Source organism: Eptatretus burgeri, chromosome 2, assembly GCF_056783735.1.
Source record: "Eptatretus burgeri isolate ZD-2024b chromosome 2, Ebu_testis_v1, whole genome shotgun sequence".
Lineage (NCBI taxonomy): Eukaryota > Metazoa > Chordata > Myxini > Myxiniformes > Myxinidae > Eptatretus > Eptatretus burgeri.
Window position 1 is genome coordinate 150340181 of NC_140962.1, and position 17195 is coordinate 150357375.

The following is a 17195-nucleotide window of genomic DNA, read 5'->3' on the forward strand; positions in this document are numbered from 1 at the left end:
CTGTGAAGTAGAATTGTATAAGTGTTGCCGTGTGCTCGGTAGTCGGTATTAGCTCTGCACTGTGTTTTCACTTTTATATTTGCTTTTTGTGTAAATGGAATTGTGTTTTCTTTTTTGTGTGCATTTGGTGGAATTGTATTTGTGTGCTTTCCCGTGTGCCGAGAATAAATGTGCTTTATTGTTGAACTGTTTCCCGCTTCGCTTCGTCTTTTTCCCCATTGAACCCCCATCTTGCTTCACGTAAAGGGTTGGTTGTGGGCTGAATACGCCCGATAATTAATCGATCCGTCGAGGTCGACGATAACACCGCTCGGTTATTCTGATAGTACGGAACGGGTCGCTTAAGTGGCCCGTGTCCGAAGTCGACCTGCGGCGAGGTGCGATCGCCCGGTCTACCCTCCGCGTGGGTACTTAGGTAGTTCGAATTTGGCGAGCAACCCTATCCCACGCGGGGGCTGATTGGCTCGATCGCGGTGAGACCGAAAGGTCCACCCGTGACTGGTTCCCGGCGTTAGTCCGAGAGGGTCACGACTGGATTGTCCGTCCGGTGGGCGACGTGCCGCGATTCGAGTTACGTGGCCGTCGCACGCCGGCGGGCGCGAAAACCGTAACACTGGTGTCAGGTCGTGCGATACAAATCCATCGCCCTCCTCGCGGCACTGGTATCGGAGAACAGGAAAACGGGCTCTCCTGTCTCCGGCTAAATTTACGGGAATCGGTCCAGGGGTGAGAGAAGCGACCCCCGATTCCCTCCAAATTACGAGCGAGCAAATTAACCCTTCACGAGAAGCAAGATGGCGTCTCAAGGCGAGCGGGAGCCGGGGGTATTAGAAATGGATATGTGTAATAATGTAGAGTCCATGGTCCAGGATGGAATCCCCGAGCAGGAAATGTTGATTGTGCAGGAACACGGACTCGCCCAACTGAACCCAGGGCCTGAGGTGGGTGCGGCAGCGGCCGCGGTGTATGACACCTCCCCCCCCCTCTCCACCAAGACCCTTCCCCAACCCCTGCCGAAATGGCTCACTCAAGCGCACCCGACATGGCCCAGCTATTCACCATGCTGGCACAAATGAATGCGGAAATGAAAGGCATGAACGAAAAGATGGATGCGAATATGAATGAAGTGAAAACGACGATGGATGCGAATACACAGCAAATAAAAAAAGAAATGAAAGAACTACGGGGTGAGACGCAGAACATGGGCCGATGCCTGCAGGCGGGCATGAAGGCCGTGAGCAGGGAACTTAAAATGGCGACTCCACGTGTCGGAACAAACGAGCTGGAAGGGGGTACAACGGCTGACAGGCCCGCGGTGGAGGCGGGTAAGGAAAAAGTAATTCGGGAGACAAGAGACGAGGTGAAAGTAATTGGGAGGGAGAGAAAAGAACAATTAATACGGAAAGCAAGGATGAGGTACGCGGAGATCGTGAAAGAGCAAGGAGTGAAAAACAGGGAAGGACGGGAGCGACTTAAAGAGAAAGCAAGGTTGACCTACATAAAGATAAGGGAAAGACGCCAGAAAGAAGCGGAGACTAATAGACAGGAGGGGACAACAGAAACTTATAAATGTATAGAGACACGGGAGACAGAAAAAATAGAGAGACTGCATGATAATGACAAGGCTAGAGACGTACACACACACACGGAGGTAGTGGAGGATAGTGAGGGTGAGCTCGCGGACTGTGTGGGGACCCGGTGCGAGCAGCTGGATGACCTCCTCCAGGAACAAGGGGAGGGAGTATGCCCCCTTGAGGCGAGTCACGACCAGGTGAGTTCGGTCGTGCTTTGCGAGGTTGAGGGGACGAGTGCTGTGGACAGGTGCACGGAGAGCTTGGGGGGTATAGAGGCCCCGGAGACCCTTGTGGGGACACGAATCCCCAGTGTGGTTGTCCCTGTGTGTGTGGTGCAAGGTGTGAGTGCGGCACCGTGTGTGGAAGCGACCCCGTGTGTGAGTGGTGTGGTGGCGATGGTGCCAGAGTGCGTGCTTCCCAGCACGCCGTGTTTGGATGAGGAACCGTGTGTGGAAGAGGCCGTGTGTGTGAGTGAAACGGCCAGTATGAGTGAGGAACCGCGGGTGAGTTCCCCCGCGTGTGTGGATGAGGCACTGCGGTTAAGTGCCCCCGCGTGTATGAGTGAGGCATGGAGTATGGATGAGACACCGCGGTTGAGTGCCCCCGCGTGTGTGGATGAGGCACCGTGTATGAGTGCCCCCGCGTGTATGAGTGAGGGACGGTGTGTGGATGAGGCACAGCGGTTGAGTGCCCTCGCGTGTGTGGGTGAGGCACCGCGGGTGAGTGCCCCCGCGCGAGTGAATGGAGCACCACGTGTGAGTAGTATGGTTTGTGAGAGTAGTGAGGCACGCGTGAGTGAACGGCCGTGTGCAAGGTCGCTGTGTGCCAGGGAGACCGTGTGTGTGAGAGAGCGGTATGAGAGGGAGATGTCGGTTGGCATGCGGGAGCACGCAGCCGCGTCTCCCGGTGTGAGTTTAATGGTGTGGACTGTGTGCGTCGTAACACGCAGGTATGCGTGTGTGGAATGGAGGCGACGACGGCGACATGTGAGTAAAGAAAGCCGAGTAGCGGTTGTAGCTGTTTCGGGGACCGTGCCGGGTTCACCCAGCAGTGAGCACGCGGTTCGTGCTGTGCAACGCACGAGACCGCCACGTGCTCGCTTGCGAGAGTGAAGTCCCGGTCCGGAAACGCACGCGGTGGATTTGCCGATCCCGCGGACGGACAAAGTTTAGGCAGGTAAATGGATTTGGACCGGACGGGTTCTCCACGCGATCGTGTGTGTTAAGCTCCAACGGGCAAAGCACATGTGTTCGCGTGGGGAACCCCTCGAGACGTGTGGCTTGTGTTTTTTTTTATATGCGCACGGTGACGTCATGGCTGCACGTGGGGTTGGAATCCGGCAGGAGGGGTATCTCTGCCGGATGGTCCCGTCCAAGGAGGGACGAGGAACACGTGCAGCTGCATGACGTCACGGGCAGTTGCAAGGTGCAAAGAGCGCGAGTTGCCGCGCAGGTACTGCGCATGGGAAAAAAAAAAAAAGAAAGCCTCACTTTCGGGTGCAAAGGATTCCTGGGCAAGGGGTGAAAGACCCCCTTGACCCTGGGCACAGGATGGAAACTAGTTAGGGGGAAGGGTTAGCTTAGTTAGACCGACTTCATGGGGCAGGGGTAAGTCCTCATGGAGTCCGTGGAATGGATTAGTTAGAGGGATTGTAGCCAGATTTAGGTTGGGAAATAAAATGGGATTATTTCGGAGACAGTGACAGACTGTGAGTGTGTAGAGGGGACGTAGTTTAGCTACGTAGGTTAAATGGAACGTGCTATAGCTTAAGGGACGACGTGGGAGCACGAGTTAGTTAGGGGAGGTAGTTAGGAGGATGGCAGAGTTCAGCGGTGTGTGTTGAAGAGTTGGTGAGTTGTGAGGTGAGTACTTGGTGAGTGAGTGAGGCCAGCGGGTCTGTGTGTGTGGAGTGAATGGGGAATGCATGGTGCGATGAGTGATGGGGGGGAGGAGTGACTCCCGCCCAAGGGACCCCGGGGTCAGTGTAGAGTGAGTTAGCTGGGTTAGTCAAATTGAAAAATGGAGGTCGTTTTGTTGTTGGTGGGAAAGTAGGCTCGAGACCCATTTGGAGGGGTGCAGGAGCCCTGTTGACGGGCTTGGGAGCGTGGCTGCGAAAGGTGAGTATCGCTGAGTGGGTACCCCGGGCACCAGGCTAGTCGGCCGCGGTAGGCCATGGGCCCATGGGGGGCCGGGATAGAGTAGTGGGCACGGGCGCGCCTGCCTGGCGCGGGGGCCCGGGCGCCATTAGGCCGCGTGGGCAGTGTTGTGGGCATGGGTGACCCTCGGAAAGGGGCCCGGGAGGCCGGCCTGCCACGTGTGCGTTTCAGGGGAGGTGCCATGGGGGGCACTCCCCGGTGTTAGGGAGCTGGTAGGCTCGGAGGCAGTGTAGTGCCCGGGGGTGCCATAGCGGGAGAATCGGCAGAGGGTCGTGCCTGCCAGAGAGAGCCACGTGTCCCAGCCAGGAGACCGTGTGAGGGCACGGAGAGAAAATTGGGGGGCGAGGCCCGAAATTGTAAGGACACCAACACAGGCGACGGGAATCTGGGTTGTTAGAACCAATAGTTTAAGCGAGAGGCGCTTGTTGAAAGCCCCGGGGTAGTTTAACAGTTAAATGGTTAGGATAGATTAGGAGATGTACCCCTCCGCACCATCCATCCCCTCGCTGTCGTTGTGGGCCGCTGGACCCACTTGGTGTTAAGATCGCCGAACTCTGGGGAGGCCATTCTGAGGCTTCGTTGGGCCTCGACACAGGACGTTAGCTCTCCCTTGTTCCCCTCCGGGAAGGGAACGTAGGGGTTGGGAGTAGGCTAGGGTGACAGGATAGGTTAGCCGAACAAGGACGATAAAGGGGGTTAGGGACGATTTATAGTGGGGAAGTAAAAATAAAAACAATAAAAAAATAAGTTGGGGCTAAATTGGGGTTTGACAAATTAAGGGAGTGGGTATGTACAGTGACAGGCAAAGGCGATAGGTGGGAGGGAGACAGGTAGGTAGGTCCGAGCCCGCCTTCCAAGTGGCCAGCACCACCGCACTCCCTCCACCAACCTCCACTAAACGGCAAGAGCTGGCCAACTTCATCGGCTGGCCGTGTTTTGCTTCAAGGCGGAGGCCGGCCAACTTCATCGGCAGCTGTTATTTTGCTGCAAGGTCTGTGCCGGCTGGATCGTCTGCAGCTGCTGTGCTGCAAGGCCTGTGCCGGCCCACTTCATCTGCCGGCTGGCTGTTTTTTTCTTCAAGGCCTGTGCCGGCCAGTTCATCTGCCGGCTGTGTTTGCCTGCAGCGGCCTTCTTCTGCGGGCTGTGTTTGCCTGCTGCCTTTGCCATGCCATGCCCACTGCCCCTGTTAACCAGCCCCGTTCAATTTTTGCTTTGCCCCCCCTGTTCATTTCCATGTGCGCCAGGATCAAGGCAACAGTTTGCAAGCTGCGAGAACTGCCCTGTTGGCAGCTACAACACGGGCCTGCAGTGGCGGCCCGTGCACCGTGTTTGCGTCCATCCATTCATGCATCCATTCGTTGTGCTCATTGCGTGTGCCACGTGAGCTGGCACGGAGACTGCGTTGTGCAGCCCAAGCACCGTTGTGGTTCACTGCGTTCAGTTCGAAAGGGAAGGCCTTGGACTGCGTGTGAGCAGCCAGCCACGTTCCGTCACCTGCATTGTTTGAGTCAGAGACTGCATGTGGGCAGCCTGGCTCCCTGCGAACTGCTTTCTTTTTGCAGAGTTCGATGATCCTGGGCCATGGTTTAGTGTAAAATTTGTAAGTTAAGGTTAAGATGTACTGTACATATGAGTGCGCCCCCGGCATGTATGTCTTAGCGCCGGCAATTTTATTTAAGTCGTCCGTGTGAGTGAGTTTGTTTAGGTAGTTACGCAGCCCTCAGGTTATTTATTTTGGGGACACGAATACCATGAATGTCGCACTCAGGGATCCGTAGGTAAAATGTACTAGGGGAAACTACACATGATGGCACACGAAAATTTGACGACGACCTGGGACGAGTCTGTAAAAAGGAAGGGGGTAGTGTTGTGGTTACCAGATTCGCAAACCACCATTCAGGTCCCTTAGGTGAGGTATCTCGGTAAGTGCATGTGTAGTTAGGCCCAAACCCGTTGTCTAGTGGGAATACATGTCATTTATACGTGCTGCGACTCTTCAGGATAGCCGTTTTTCTTTTACTATCTTTATTTTGGACCAATCGCCACCATCACAACCACAACAACAACCACCAACCACAACGCCGCTTCACCACAACCGCCATGACCTTTACCGTCACAACTCGCCACCATCGCATCACCGTCATCTCGCGCCACTCATGGGCACCGATGCTGGACTCGTGTAGGGCGCACGTTGAACAGCGTGTACAAAATCACGGATTTTCTGCTTCAAAAACGGACCCAAACGACACACGCCCACTTTTTGCCGTCCAATCGGTGAGCGAGGGCGACTGGCCCGCCCCCCAGGGCGATCGATATATGCAAATTTGTGGATCAAAAGCCTTCACGCCCACTTTTTCTCGGGCCAATGGCGAGCGAGTTGAACGGTCAAAGGGAGGGGGTCAAACGCGAAGTTACGGGGGGATAAAAGGACGGTGTTCGTCAGTCAAAGGAGTCGTAAAAGTCGGAGCGAAAGAGTCAGCAGAACGGAGGCGAAGGAGTCGGAACGAGGCGAAGGAGTCGGAACAGAGAGTCAAGACTTCGCGGGCGGTGGAGCTGCTCGTCGTGTGCGTTGGAGTCGGAACGGAGGGGACGAGCTGTGGAGAGGCGGGGAGTCGGACGAAGGGTGCTCGCGTCGTGCAAGGAGCTGCGCGCGCCCGAGGGGGGCCGGCAGCGCGACCTGGCCGAGGTGGAGACGCTCGTCGCACATAATAAAGATCCTCTATACCCCGAGCATCAGCAACCCCCTCCTGTTTCCCCCCGCGCTGAGATAGTGCGACCAAGGGGGCCCCGTTCCCACCCCCCTGCCAGGCACTGTCCACGAGGCCCGCGGGTTGCGGGCCCATCGCCGCTCCGCGTCTCATCACCAGACGGGTAGGCCCGACCAGGTCTCGGCCCCAGGCCTACCTCATTCTTGAGGGTATTTCTTTTCCTTGGTTTTGGGTATGTGTTGTCGGCGCCGTCTGTGAAGTAGAATTGTATAAGTGTTGCCGTGTGCTCGGTAGTCGGTATTAGCTCTGCACTGTGTTTTCACTTTTATATTTGCTTTTTGTGTAAATGGAATTGTGTTTTCTTTTTGTGTGCATTTGGTGGAATTGTATTTGTGTGCTTTCCCGTGTGCCGAGAATAAATGTGCTTTATTGTTGAACTGTTTCCCGCTTAAGCCGTCTTTTTCCCCATTGAACCCCCATCTTGCTTCACGTAAAGGGTTGGTTGTGGGCTGAATACGCCGATAATTAATCGATCCGTCGAGGTCGACGATAACACCGCCGGTTATTCTGATAGTACGGAACGGGTCGCTTAAGTGGCCCGTGTCCGAAGTCGACCTGCGGCGAGGAGCGATCGCCCGGTCTACCCTCCGCGTGGGTACTTAGGTAGTTCGAATTTGCCGAGCAACCCTATCCCACGCGGGGGCTGATTGGCTCGATCGCGCTGAGAGCGAAGGTCCACCCGTGACTGGTTCCCGGCGTTAGTCCGAGAGGGTCACGACTGGATTGTCCGTCCGGTGGGCGACGTGCCGCGATTCGAGTTACGTGGCCGTCGCACGCCGGCGGGCGCGAAAACCGTAACAATATATATATATATATATATATATATATATATATATATATATATATATATATATATATATATATATATATATATATATACGTGTGTGTGCACGCGCGCGCACTCACACACACACACACACACACACACACACACACACACACACACACACACACACACACACACACACACACACTGAGATCAGGTGAAGTCCGCACTGATTGAGATCAAGTTCTGTCCACACCGATCTTGGTAGAGAAGAGTTTATTGCACACCAAAAGCAAATGCGCATATGGAGAGAGAGACTCGGGACACACAGTTGTCAGTCCAGCCCAGCTCTGCCAAGCTCAGTTCAGCTCTGCCTTATATACAATTTTACTCTGACCCTTGCATGACTGCCAGTCAACATGATTTATCTTGTGTCCTTCATTAACTTCCTTCAAACTTGTATTGTTGATAAAAAAAAAGTAAAGAATCAGTTCTTTTCCTTTCATTGTCTTGCAGCTCCCTTTAATTATCTTGAAATAGCAAGGTCTCTCTTCCTCTCATTATCTTACAAAAGAAAGGTCACCCCAGTAAGTGCTGGGAAACTCAGCTCATGTTATTTCCTGAGTTGTCAACAAGGCCAGCTGTTTAAACAAAGCAGTCCTTTTGGCTGGCAAAGCAATCTCTTTGACAGTGCAGAAATAACAAACAAGATTTATCCTTTCCCTGAACCTGCAGTGCAAGGATGTTAGTAAGAACAATGATCACTTGCTTGGGACATATACAGTGCCTCCACATATGCACATATATATATATATATATATATATATATATATATATATATATATATATATATATATATATATATATATATATATATATATATATATATATATATATATATATATATATATATATATATATATATTGTTACGAATCTGGAAATCATTCGCATTCACACATACAGTTTACCCAAAGTTTCGTAATTTCGTTAAGTACAGTATATGTGGATAGTCAGAATTTCTCCCTTATGTCTAATGGGTTAATTTGATGTGTGCGCTGCGGGTTTCTTTTCAAGTCAGGTTTTTTTACATCTTTAAATCCAACCCCTCACACCACTCCTCCTCCCACTCTGCGGGCGAACAAGCGATCCACCCGCCCAACCTTCACTTCACACCACGGCACCATTACGCACGTATTCGAGGCCACGGACATAGGCGGGGTGAGATCACCTCAGGGCCGACTCAGCCCCACCAAGATGGAATGTTCCCCTCGTCCAATCATGGGTGACATCACCTCAGGGCCAACTCCGCCCTAGCCAGATGGAATGTTCACCTCATCCAATGAAGGGAGGACACCGATCGCCCGACGCCCCCAACCAATCCGGAGGCGAGTTACCTCAGAGCGGATCCCTTGACCCACCCGGGGAAGGGATAAGAAGGATCGCGAGCTGTATTCAGGGTCGTGTGTCTGGTCTGGTCTGAGGTTTTTTTCGGGGTACCTTGGTGGTCGGTGGTCGAGTTTGTGCTCGTGGTGGTGGTGGTCGTGGCGGAGGTTTTCCGTGGTGCTCGTGTCGTCGATCGTCATTCGTGGCAGCCAGGATTGTGGGCTCGTTGGATTCTGGGTCGTGGGTTCAAGTCCCAACGTGGTGGGTTGTGTTGGAGCGTTCGAGCCGGGGATCCCCGTTCCCATCCATGGACTCCGACTTGCATATAAAAATGCACGAGGTGGCCAGGTACCCGGCCAGACTCTGACCCTCAGCTCGCCTTCCATCCCGAGCTGAAGGGCCGAATAAAGACCCACGAGGTCCATTTCTTTTTGGGTGTGTGTTTCTGTCTGTGGCCAGTCTGTTTAGTGGAAATCGTTTAATTGATTGCCTTTGTACATTTGCCAACATCATATTTGTGGTTAAGTCTGCTCTGTGTTTCCCTCCCCCTTACAATTGTAAATAAATAACTGTTAAATGTTCCAGTTCGTTGTCTGTGCTTTCTTCCATTGACCCAGTATGGTTCGGGCTTGAGAAGTAGGGAAGCCGATTGGGCCGTAAATTGTCATTTGGGCCGGTGCGACTTTGGTAATTCCCGCTCGGTTACGCCGGATCCGAGTAGGTAATAGCGACTCAGTTCGGACAAAGTCGACCGAGGGTGTGGCTTCCCCGGTAGTTAGACGGCGTGGGTACTTAGGTAAATTGGAATTAGACAATTAACCATACCCCACGCCATCGAAATATTGGCGTCCACGGTCCACTAAGGGACCCGTGACCTTCGGAGTTATCCGAAGGTTACGACCTTCAATTCCGGTGTTCGGTGGGAGACGGCCCAACTGCTCCGTCTGGCGGTCGTCCTCGCCACCGAACCCGGCAACACAACAATTGGTGTCAGGAGCGCGATTCGGACCCCTCCGCCTCCATAGAGAAATTAACGGGACTCGGATCAGGGGTGTGCGGAGCAAACCCACGTTCCCTCCAAATTAAGAGCGTCAAATTTATTTTCAGGACGAGCCATGGTGGGCCAAGACGGGCTGGAGCAGGTGGTTTCAGATTTGAGCTTAGGGGAATCCATGGTCCAGGACGACACCTCCATGCAAGAAGACACCAACCCCCCCCCCCCCCCCCCGCGATCGGACACAGAGGTTGTCATGGGCATGGGAGGGGCGGCATATGAGCGCCCCCTGCACCAAAATTTCCCCCAGGTCCCTGTTGGGTCCGCGACCGATCGTGGTGGATTGGCTCCGCAAGAGCCATCGGGCATCGAGCAGATTATGCGGATGATGCAAGGAATGCAAAGCAAGATGGATGCAAATATGCAAGAAATGAAGGACAAAATGGGAGCGAATGCGCAAAAAATGGACCGGAATGCGCAGAGAATGGATGAGATGAGAGAGGACATGCAAACCCAGAGAGGGGAAATGCAGAGCATGGGGTTAAACCTGCAGGCAAGTCTGGAGGAGATGAAAGACAGAATGGCGGATTTGAAAATGGAGCCTGCACGTGGGGAAACGACTGAGTCAGGGGGGAGTGCAACAGTTGTTCGGACCGCGGTGGAAACGGGCGAGGTCGAGGTAAAAGAAACATGGGAATTAAAAGGGATGACGGAATTAACAGAGACACAAGGGGAGATGCAGAATTTAGAAATAATGACAGAAACGCAGAAGTCAAAAGAGGGGGACAAATTGAACTAATTAAAGTAAGAGAGGAGCATACACAAGTAGAGATAATGAGGGACAAGGGGGTTGAGCTCGTGGAATGTTTCATGACTCAACGCCAGCATCAGGATAACCTCCCTCAGGAACAGGGGGAGACGGTATGCTCCCTCGAAGTGGACTGCGACCAGGTGAGTTCGGTCGGGCTGTGCGAGGTCGAGCGGGTGCATGGTATGGAAGGGTACATGCCGAGTTTGGGAGGGGCAGAGGCCTCGGGATCCCTTGAACTAACCAAACCCCCAGCGTGATTGTCCCAGAGTGTGTGTTGGAGTGTGCGAGTGGTGTGAGTGTCATGGCATGTGCGAGTGCATGAGGGAAATGGCACATGGACCGATTCAGACGGGAGACGGGAATGGCGAGCCTGGTAGGCCGCACAAAGTTATCTTGGTGACCACACCGGCTCCGCGGGACATGGGGTGAAAGGGTCATCCCGTGTGTTGCGAGCGGCCTTAAGCGCGCATGTCTGCGCGATCGCAACCCGGCGTTGAAACGTCTCATGCGTGGTACGTAACCGGCACGTGCACGGCTAAAATGGCGGTGATTTTGTGAATTTGGAAAGCACGTGGCCACATGTGAGCACGTGTACTGAGGCCGACGTGCTGCTCGCCAGGAGTGCTGTTTGCGGAGCGTGCAGAGCGAGTCCCGACGGCAACACCGCCGGGCCCGTGTGCATGGTAAGCCTCACAGGGTGTGTGTGCGAGTGACATCATCGGCACGAAAGCCACGTGAGTAACACGTGGCTCGCTTGGGGAACACTGCGAAGGCGAGCGGTTGATGCGATCGACAGGGCGACGATACGCTTTTAATTATCGCGCATATGGAAGGGACGTGCAAGCTGTAAACTGCCGCCCTGGCGACGCAAAGATGGCCGAGCCTTGCTTTGAGTACACAATACCCCGGCCAGGATGTGGGTAAGCATCCTCGCCCGGGCAAAGGAGCATTAGTTAGTGGGAAGGGTTTAGCATTAGTTTGACCGGCCTCATGAGGCATGATTAGTTCCTCATGGGGCCCGTGGAACAGTTAGTGGGAATTTAGGTTAGATTTAGAAATGGATTTTGGGAGAAAAAAAGGATGTGGAATGTGTAGTGGGGACGTAGCTTTGCAGTTAAGTTAAAAGGAACATCCATTAGGATAAGGGATGACGAGGAACACGAGGTACTTAGGGGAACGTCGGTAGAGTGTCAGTATTGATGTGAATTGAAAAGTGAAAAATGTGTGATGAATGAGTGTGGGTCAGCGGGCCCAAGTGTGAATGGAGTGAATGTGGAATGCATGGTGCGAATGAATGATTGGGGGAGGAGTGAATCCCACCCAAGGGAACCCGGGGTCAGTGTTATGTTAGTTCGTGGGTTAGTTAAATTTACCAAAAGGAGGTCGTTTTGTTGTTGGTGTTGGAAGAAGGCACGACACCTTTTTGAAGGGTGCAGGAGTCCATTTTATGCCTGGTGTTGGCGCAGTGGTAAGGGCAGTGGCTTGGGACCCAAGAGGTCCTGAGTTCAAGCCCCGTTGGGACACTGAATTAATATATGTATGTATATGTATATATATATATATATATATATATAATGTGTATATATATATAAATATATATATAAATATATATATATATATATATATATATATATAAATATATATAAACCAAGTGGAAAACACCAGGGGGTTGACTCAGCCTGCCATCCTTCCGAGGTCAGCGAAATGAGCACCAGTTGTACTGGGCCCGGTGTATGCCCCGGTTAGAATAGGTGTACCATATCCCTGTGTGTCGTAAGAGGCGACCAGGGTTGCGTCAGGAAGGGCATCCGGCGTAAAACATGTGCCAAATCACTATGCGGATCATAATGGATGATCCGCTGTGGCGACCCCGAACGGGAGCAGCCGAAAGAAGAAGAAGAAGAAGAGGAGTCCATTGACCGGCTGGGAGCGTGGCGGGGGAAAGGAGAGTCCTGAGTGGAGGGCACCCCAGGCACGGAGAAGTCGGCCAGAGTAGGCCATGGGTCCAAGCGACCGGGATCGTGAAATGGGCACGGGTGACCCTCGGAAAAGGACCCGGGGCACCAGAAATGTCATGTGGGCATATATGGGGGAGTAGTCAGGAAGGGCAATCCCCGCGTTCATACGGAGTAGGTAGGCTCGGAGACAGCCTCAGCTGCCCGGGGGTGCCATAGCTCGAATTCGGCAGAAGGGAATCCCTGCCAAGTGAGCCATGCTGCCCAGCCATGAAATTGTGCAAGGGCACGAGAGAAAATTTGAAGGCCAGGCCCAAATTTATAAGAGACACCAACACAAGCGACGGGAATCATGGTTTCTAGAACCAATAGTTGAAAGAGACAGGCGTGTTGAAAAGCCCCGGGGATAGTTTAAAGTATAATAAAGGATAGGTCAGGTCAAGTATGGGAGCATGTGCCAGAACAGCGTATCGCTGTGTCCACTTTCCACCAGTACTCCAGGGGCCTCCATCTGGCCATCCCCCAAGGCAGATGCCTGGTCCATCCTCATCTCCTTGAGATGCTGATCAACCTGCTGTAACCACGAGGCACGTGGTCAAGCCCATTGGCCTCCTCCACTCACGAAGCTCCCTCGCTGAGAGAATCTGGTGAGCAGGTTCAGCGTCAGGGAAATGGGCCACATGTCCACACAGCCGCAGCTGATGCTCACGGACTATGCAGGTAACAAATCTCATTTGAGTCTCTCTCAGGAACTGCTCGTTGGACACAAAGTCCGACCAGCGATAGCCAAGGATTCTCCGAAGAGACCTGGTACCAAAGGAATTGAGTCTCCATCTCAGATCACTGGTCAGAGTGTAAGTCTCACATCCATAGACCAAGACAGGAAGCACCAAGGACCTGAACACTCGGACTTTCGTCCTCCCACACAGGTATCGTCAGCACCACACCCCATGATCCAGTGAATCCATGACTCCCCAGGCGTCTGTTGACCACTGGCTCACAGCCATGAATATCACTGCAAAGGTAAGTGAATCTCTCCATGACCTCAACATTAACAGGCACAGACAGGAGAGCAGCATCCAAGATGTCATTGAAAGCCTGGATCTTAGTTTTCACCCAGGAAACCCGTAATGCCAGCGGCTCAGACTCCTCATTCAGCACCTCTATGGCCCCCAAAAGGATATCTAGAGTCTCCGCAAAGATGACTGCATCATCTGCGAAATCAAGGTCAGAGATCTTGACATTCCCAAACAATGCACCGCAGCTTGATCTCTCCGACATCCTCCCCAGAATCCAGTCCATACAAGTGCTGAAAAGTGTGGTGGCCAGAACACACCACTGACAAACTACAGGAACAACTGGAAATAAGTCAGAGATGGCACCACCACATCTCACAGCACTCTCAGTACCAGAGAATGGTTCAGACATCAGGTTGATCAGTTTTGGTGGCACCCCACGAAGACCAAGAATCCTCCAGAGGGCATTCCGATTCACTGAATCAAACGCTTTAACGATATCAACATAGGCTGCAAGCAGCCCCTGCCGAAACTCTCGTCTGCGTTCAGTGAGGACCTGAAGAGCAAAGACACGGTCAATCGTTGACCTCTTTGGTGTAAAGCCTGACTGCACTGGACGCTGGTGCTCAAGAAGGTGGTGGCGAACCCTATCAAGAATTATCCGAGCAAAGACCTTGCCCGGCACTGAGAGCAGCGTCACTCCTCGAAAGTTGTTGCAGTCTTGGCGATCACCCTTCCCTTTCCAGAAAGGGACAACAAGGCCCCTCTTCCAGTCAGTTGGGTGATGCTTGTGTTCCAGGCAGAGCACAGAACTGCATGCAATGACATGAGTACAGCATTTCCGCCAGCCTTGAGAAGTTCAGCATGGATGCCACAGATCCCAGGAGCTTTACTCCCTTTTAACTGGTTCACCGAGAGATGGGCTTGGACGAACGCAATGCACGAATTCCCATGTAAGCAGGAAGAGAATCTCTTCACCACAGGTGATTGTCTTCCTCCTCAAAGATTCCTTGCTCATAGGCCTCCTTGTCCACCCTGAGTGCACGTACAGTTTTACGCCTCAGCTCCCTGAAAAGCTCAGCTCTGCGACTCTGGTCAATGGTATCCAGTCTCCCTTGAGACAAAATGCTCCTTCGCCCCATGGTGAGTTCCAAGACATCGACCAGCAACATCAAGGACGGTGGTCTTGAAGGCACTCCACAACTCTTCAGGATCTCCCAAAGTACCCAGATCCCCCAAATCTCCATTAAGCCTGTTCGCAAACCCCTCAGATATCCTCTCATCCTTGAGCTTGCCAACATTCAGCCTAGGCTGGGATGGTACCATTCTCCTGGATTTAAGGTGCAACTTAAGAGTTGTTACAACAAGCCAGTGGTTAGTATTGAGGAACTGAGCACTCCGGTCGACCCTGCAGTTCAAGATCATCCTCCAGCGACCATCAACGAGCACATGGTCAATCTCCTTTGCCACACCACCAGCATTGGAATACCAAGTCCAGCGATGAGCTTGTGGGTGCTGAAACCATGAACCTGCCACCCAAAGTCAAGGAACTTCGTGCTATTCAGGTTCACAGCTCCAGACCCATTTGAACCATCACACGTCTCAACCATCCCTATCAGTTCCAGTCGAGGCATTGAAATCCTCCAAGACTAGAAGTGTATCTCGCCTGGGGCACTGATCAACCACAGACTTGAGCGGGGCAGAGAATACTTCCTTCACTGCGAGATCACTTGCCTCCGTTGGAGCACATACAGAGACCAGGGAAATGACACCTCAGGAGTGATGAATCCTTCGTCTCATAATATGCTCGTTGACCGGTGTAACCTTAATTATCATTGGAGTCAGCTTGTTCGACAAAGCGACAGCAACTCCTTGGGAATGGTAACCATCAGAACAACCAGACCAATAGTAGGTGTAACCACCCACCATTATCTCGCCGCAATCCGGTCTCCAAACCTCAGAGAGTGCTGCAATCCCGATGTCCAAACGCTTGAGCTCAGATGATAACAGAGACAGGTGATCATCCTCTCTTAGGGATAGGACATTCCAGGCACCCACCCGAAGGGACCGCCTCAGGTTAACCCAATGAGACCGCCGTCTGCTGGACGACACCTGAGCACCACCCCGACACTCTCCAGCAATCTGACCCTGGAATGTTACCCTGTGGTTTCCCTCCTATCATCAAAGATTGGGGGTCCCGAAGGCTTTGCCCCAATCCCGTCATCCGGTGAGCTGCCCTGCGAAGGGAAGCTCCCACGGAATGAGTTTTCAGATTTTTTTATGCTTCTGGAATGTTTTGCGGAATGAAGGGTTTTACGGTGGCCGGAGTGCAAATCCTGCCACCAACCTCCTCATAAGAAGTAACTCAACTGCAACAGGACATCCGCAGACACAGTTGGGCACTAGATATGGATGGCCGTTGGCTCACAAGGAGTCCTCCACCCTTTGACAGGTTTTGTTTTTTAATCCTGCTGGGTGTCCATATCCAAACACCCTCCTCACCAGGAAACTTGGTGGGGGAGACGGAATAGCCGCCGACAACCCGACCATGGAACAGGTTAGTACAGGTTTACATGATACCTGTAGCAAGTCACAGATCTGATCTAGCCTGAACTGACAATATATCCTTTCTATCCAGGACATGCATTTAGGGAAATAACTGTCTGAGCACCTAAATCTTTGTATACATGAGTGGGATCCGATTCTGAAATCCATAGCAATATTTTTTTTGGGGGGTGGGGGGGGGGGGTGTTGGGTTGGGGAATGGTGGAATTATTTTCTCACACATGATCTGTCCATTGGTACTCTTTAAATGGAAAGACTTGTGGAAGGAACACATTGGCAAAGTCATTGGCTCAGACAGACATAAACATACAAGCATGTATACATTTGACAAACCATTGTAGGATTAACTCTGCCACCGAAGGTGAAGGAGGTTATGTTTTTACGCCATTCTGTCGGTTTGTCTGTCTGACTGTGTGCAGGATATCTCAAAGCGTTGTCGATGGATCCGGATGAAATTTTGTGCACAGGTTCAGTGAGTGAAAAGGACGAACTGTTTAGATTTTGGTGAAGATCCGGATACGGATCTGACTACGAGAATGTTTTAAGCGATTCTTCACCATTGAGAAATAGGCCCAAAAACGATAGCTCAAAAGGTTGTGGACGGATTGGGATGAAACTTGGTGGACATGTTGGTTGTGTGACAAGAAAGAATTGATTCAATTGTGGTGAAGATCTGGATCCGGATCCAGATCTGATAATTTAAATGATTCTTTCTTCACCATTGAGAGATTGGGCTGAACTGATATGTAGCACGATATCTCAAAAAGTTGTAAATAGGTTCGGACGAAACTTGGTGGACAGGCTAGGTGTGTGGCAAGGACGAATTTATTTCATTTTGGTGAAGATCTGATTCCGGATCTGGACACAAGAATTATTTAATTTTTTAAGTAATTCTTCACCATTGAGAGGTAGGGCCAAAAACGATATAGTCCTGAATAGCATGGTATTTCAAAAATGTGTTGGGCCCGATATGTTCTCGTGGATCAGGCATTATGTGGTGGAGGGATGCACTCTACCGAGTGCCCTTCTCGGTCATTTATATAATTCCTTAATTAATTAATTGTTGCCTGCTTCATTTTGCTTGCAGAGATAGTTAAGTCACTTCTAAAAAATTGTTATCGTACATCGCTTCACAAAACAACCATGACTTATTAGAAGAGAGACACAATGGCATGAGCGAGCTCCTCCCTAAAGAGCAGTCCCTTT

At 51.9% G+C, this 17195-nt stretch overlaps 2 protein-coding genes across 7 annotated transcripts in view; one reads left to right on the plus strand and one right to left on the minus strand.

The window, feature by feature from the left end:
* The window catches only part of LOC147033531 (E3 ubiquitin/ISG15 ligase TRIM25-like), a 472162-nt gene that overhangs the window by 371035 nt on the left and 83932 nt on the right, over window positions 1–17195 (plus strand). The window lies entirely within an intron of this gene.
* LOC147033536 (E3 ubiquitin-protein ligase TRIM39-like) overlaps window positions 1–17195 on the minus strand; it is a 136147-nt gene that overhangs the window by 96539 nt on the left and 22413 nt on the right. The gene's annotated exons all lie outside the window — the stretch shown is intronic.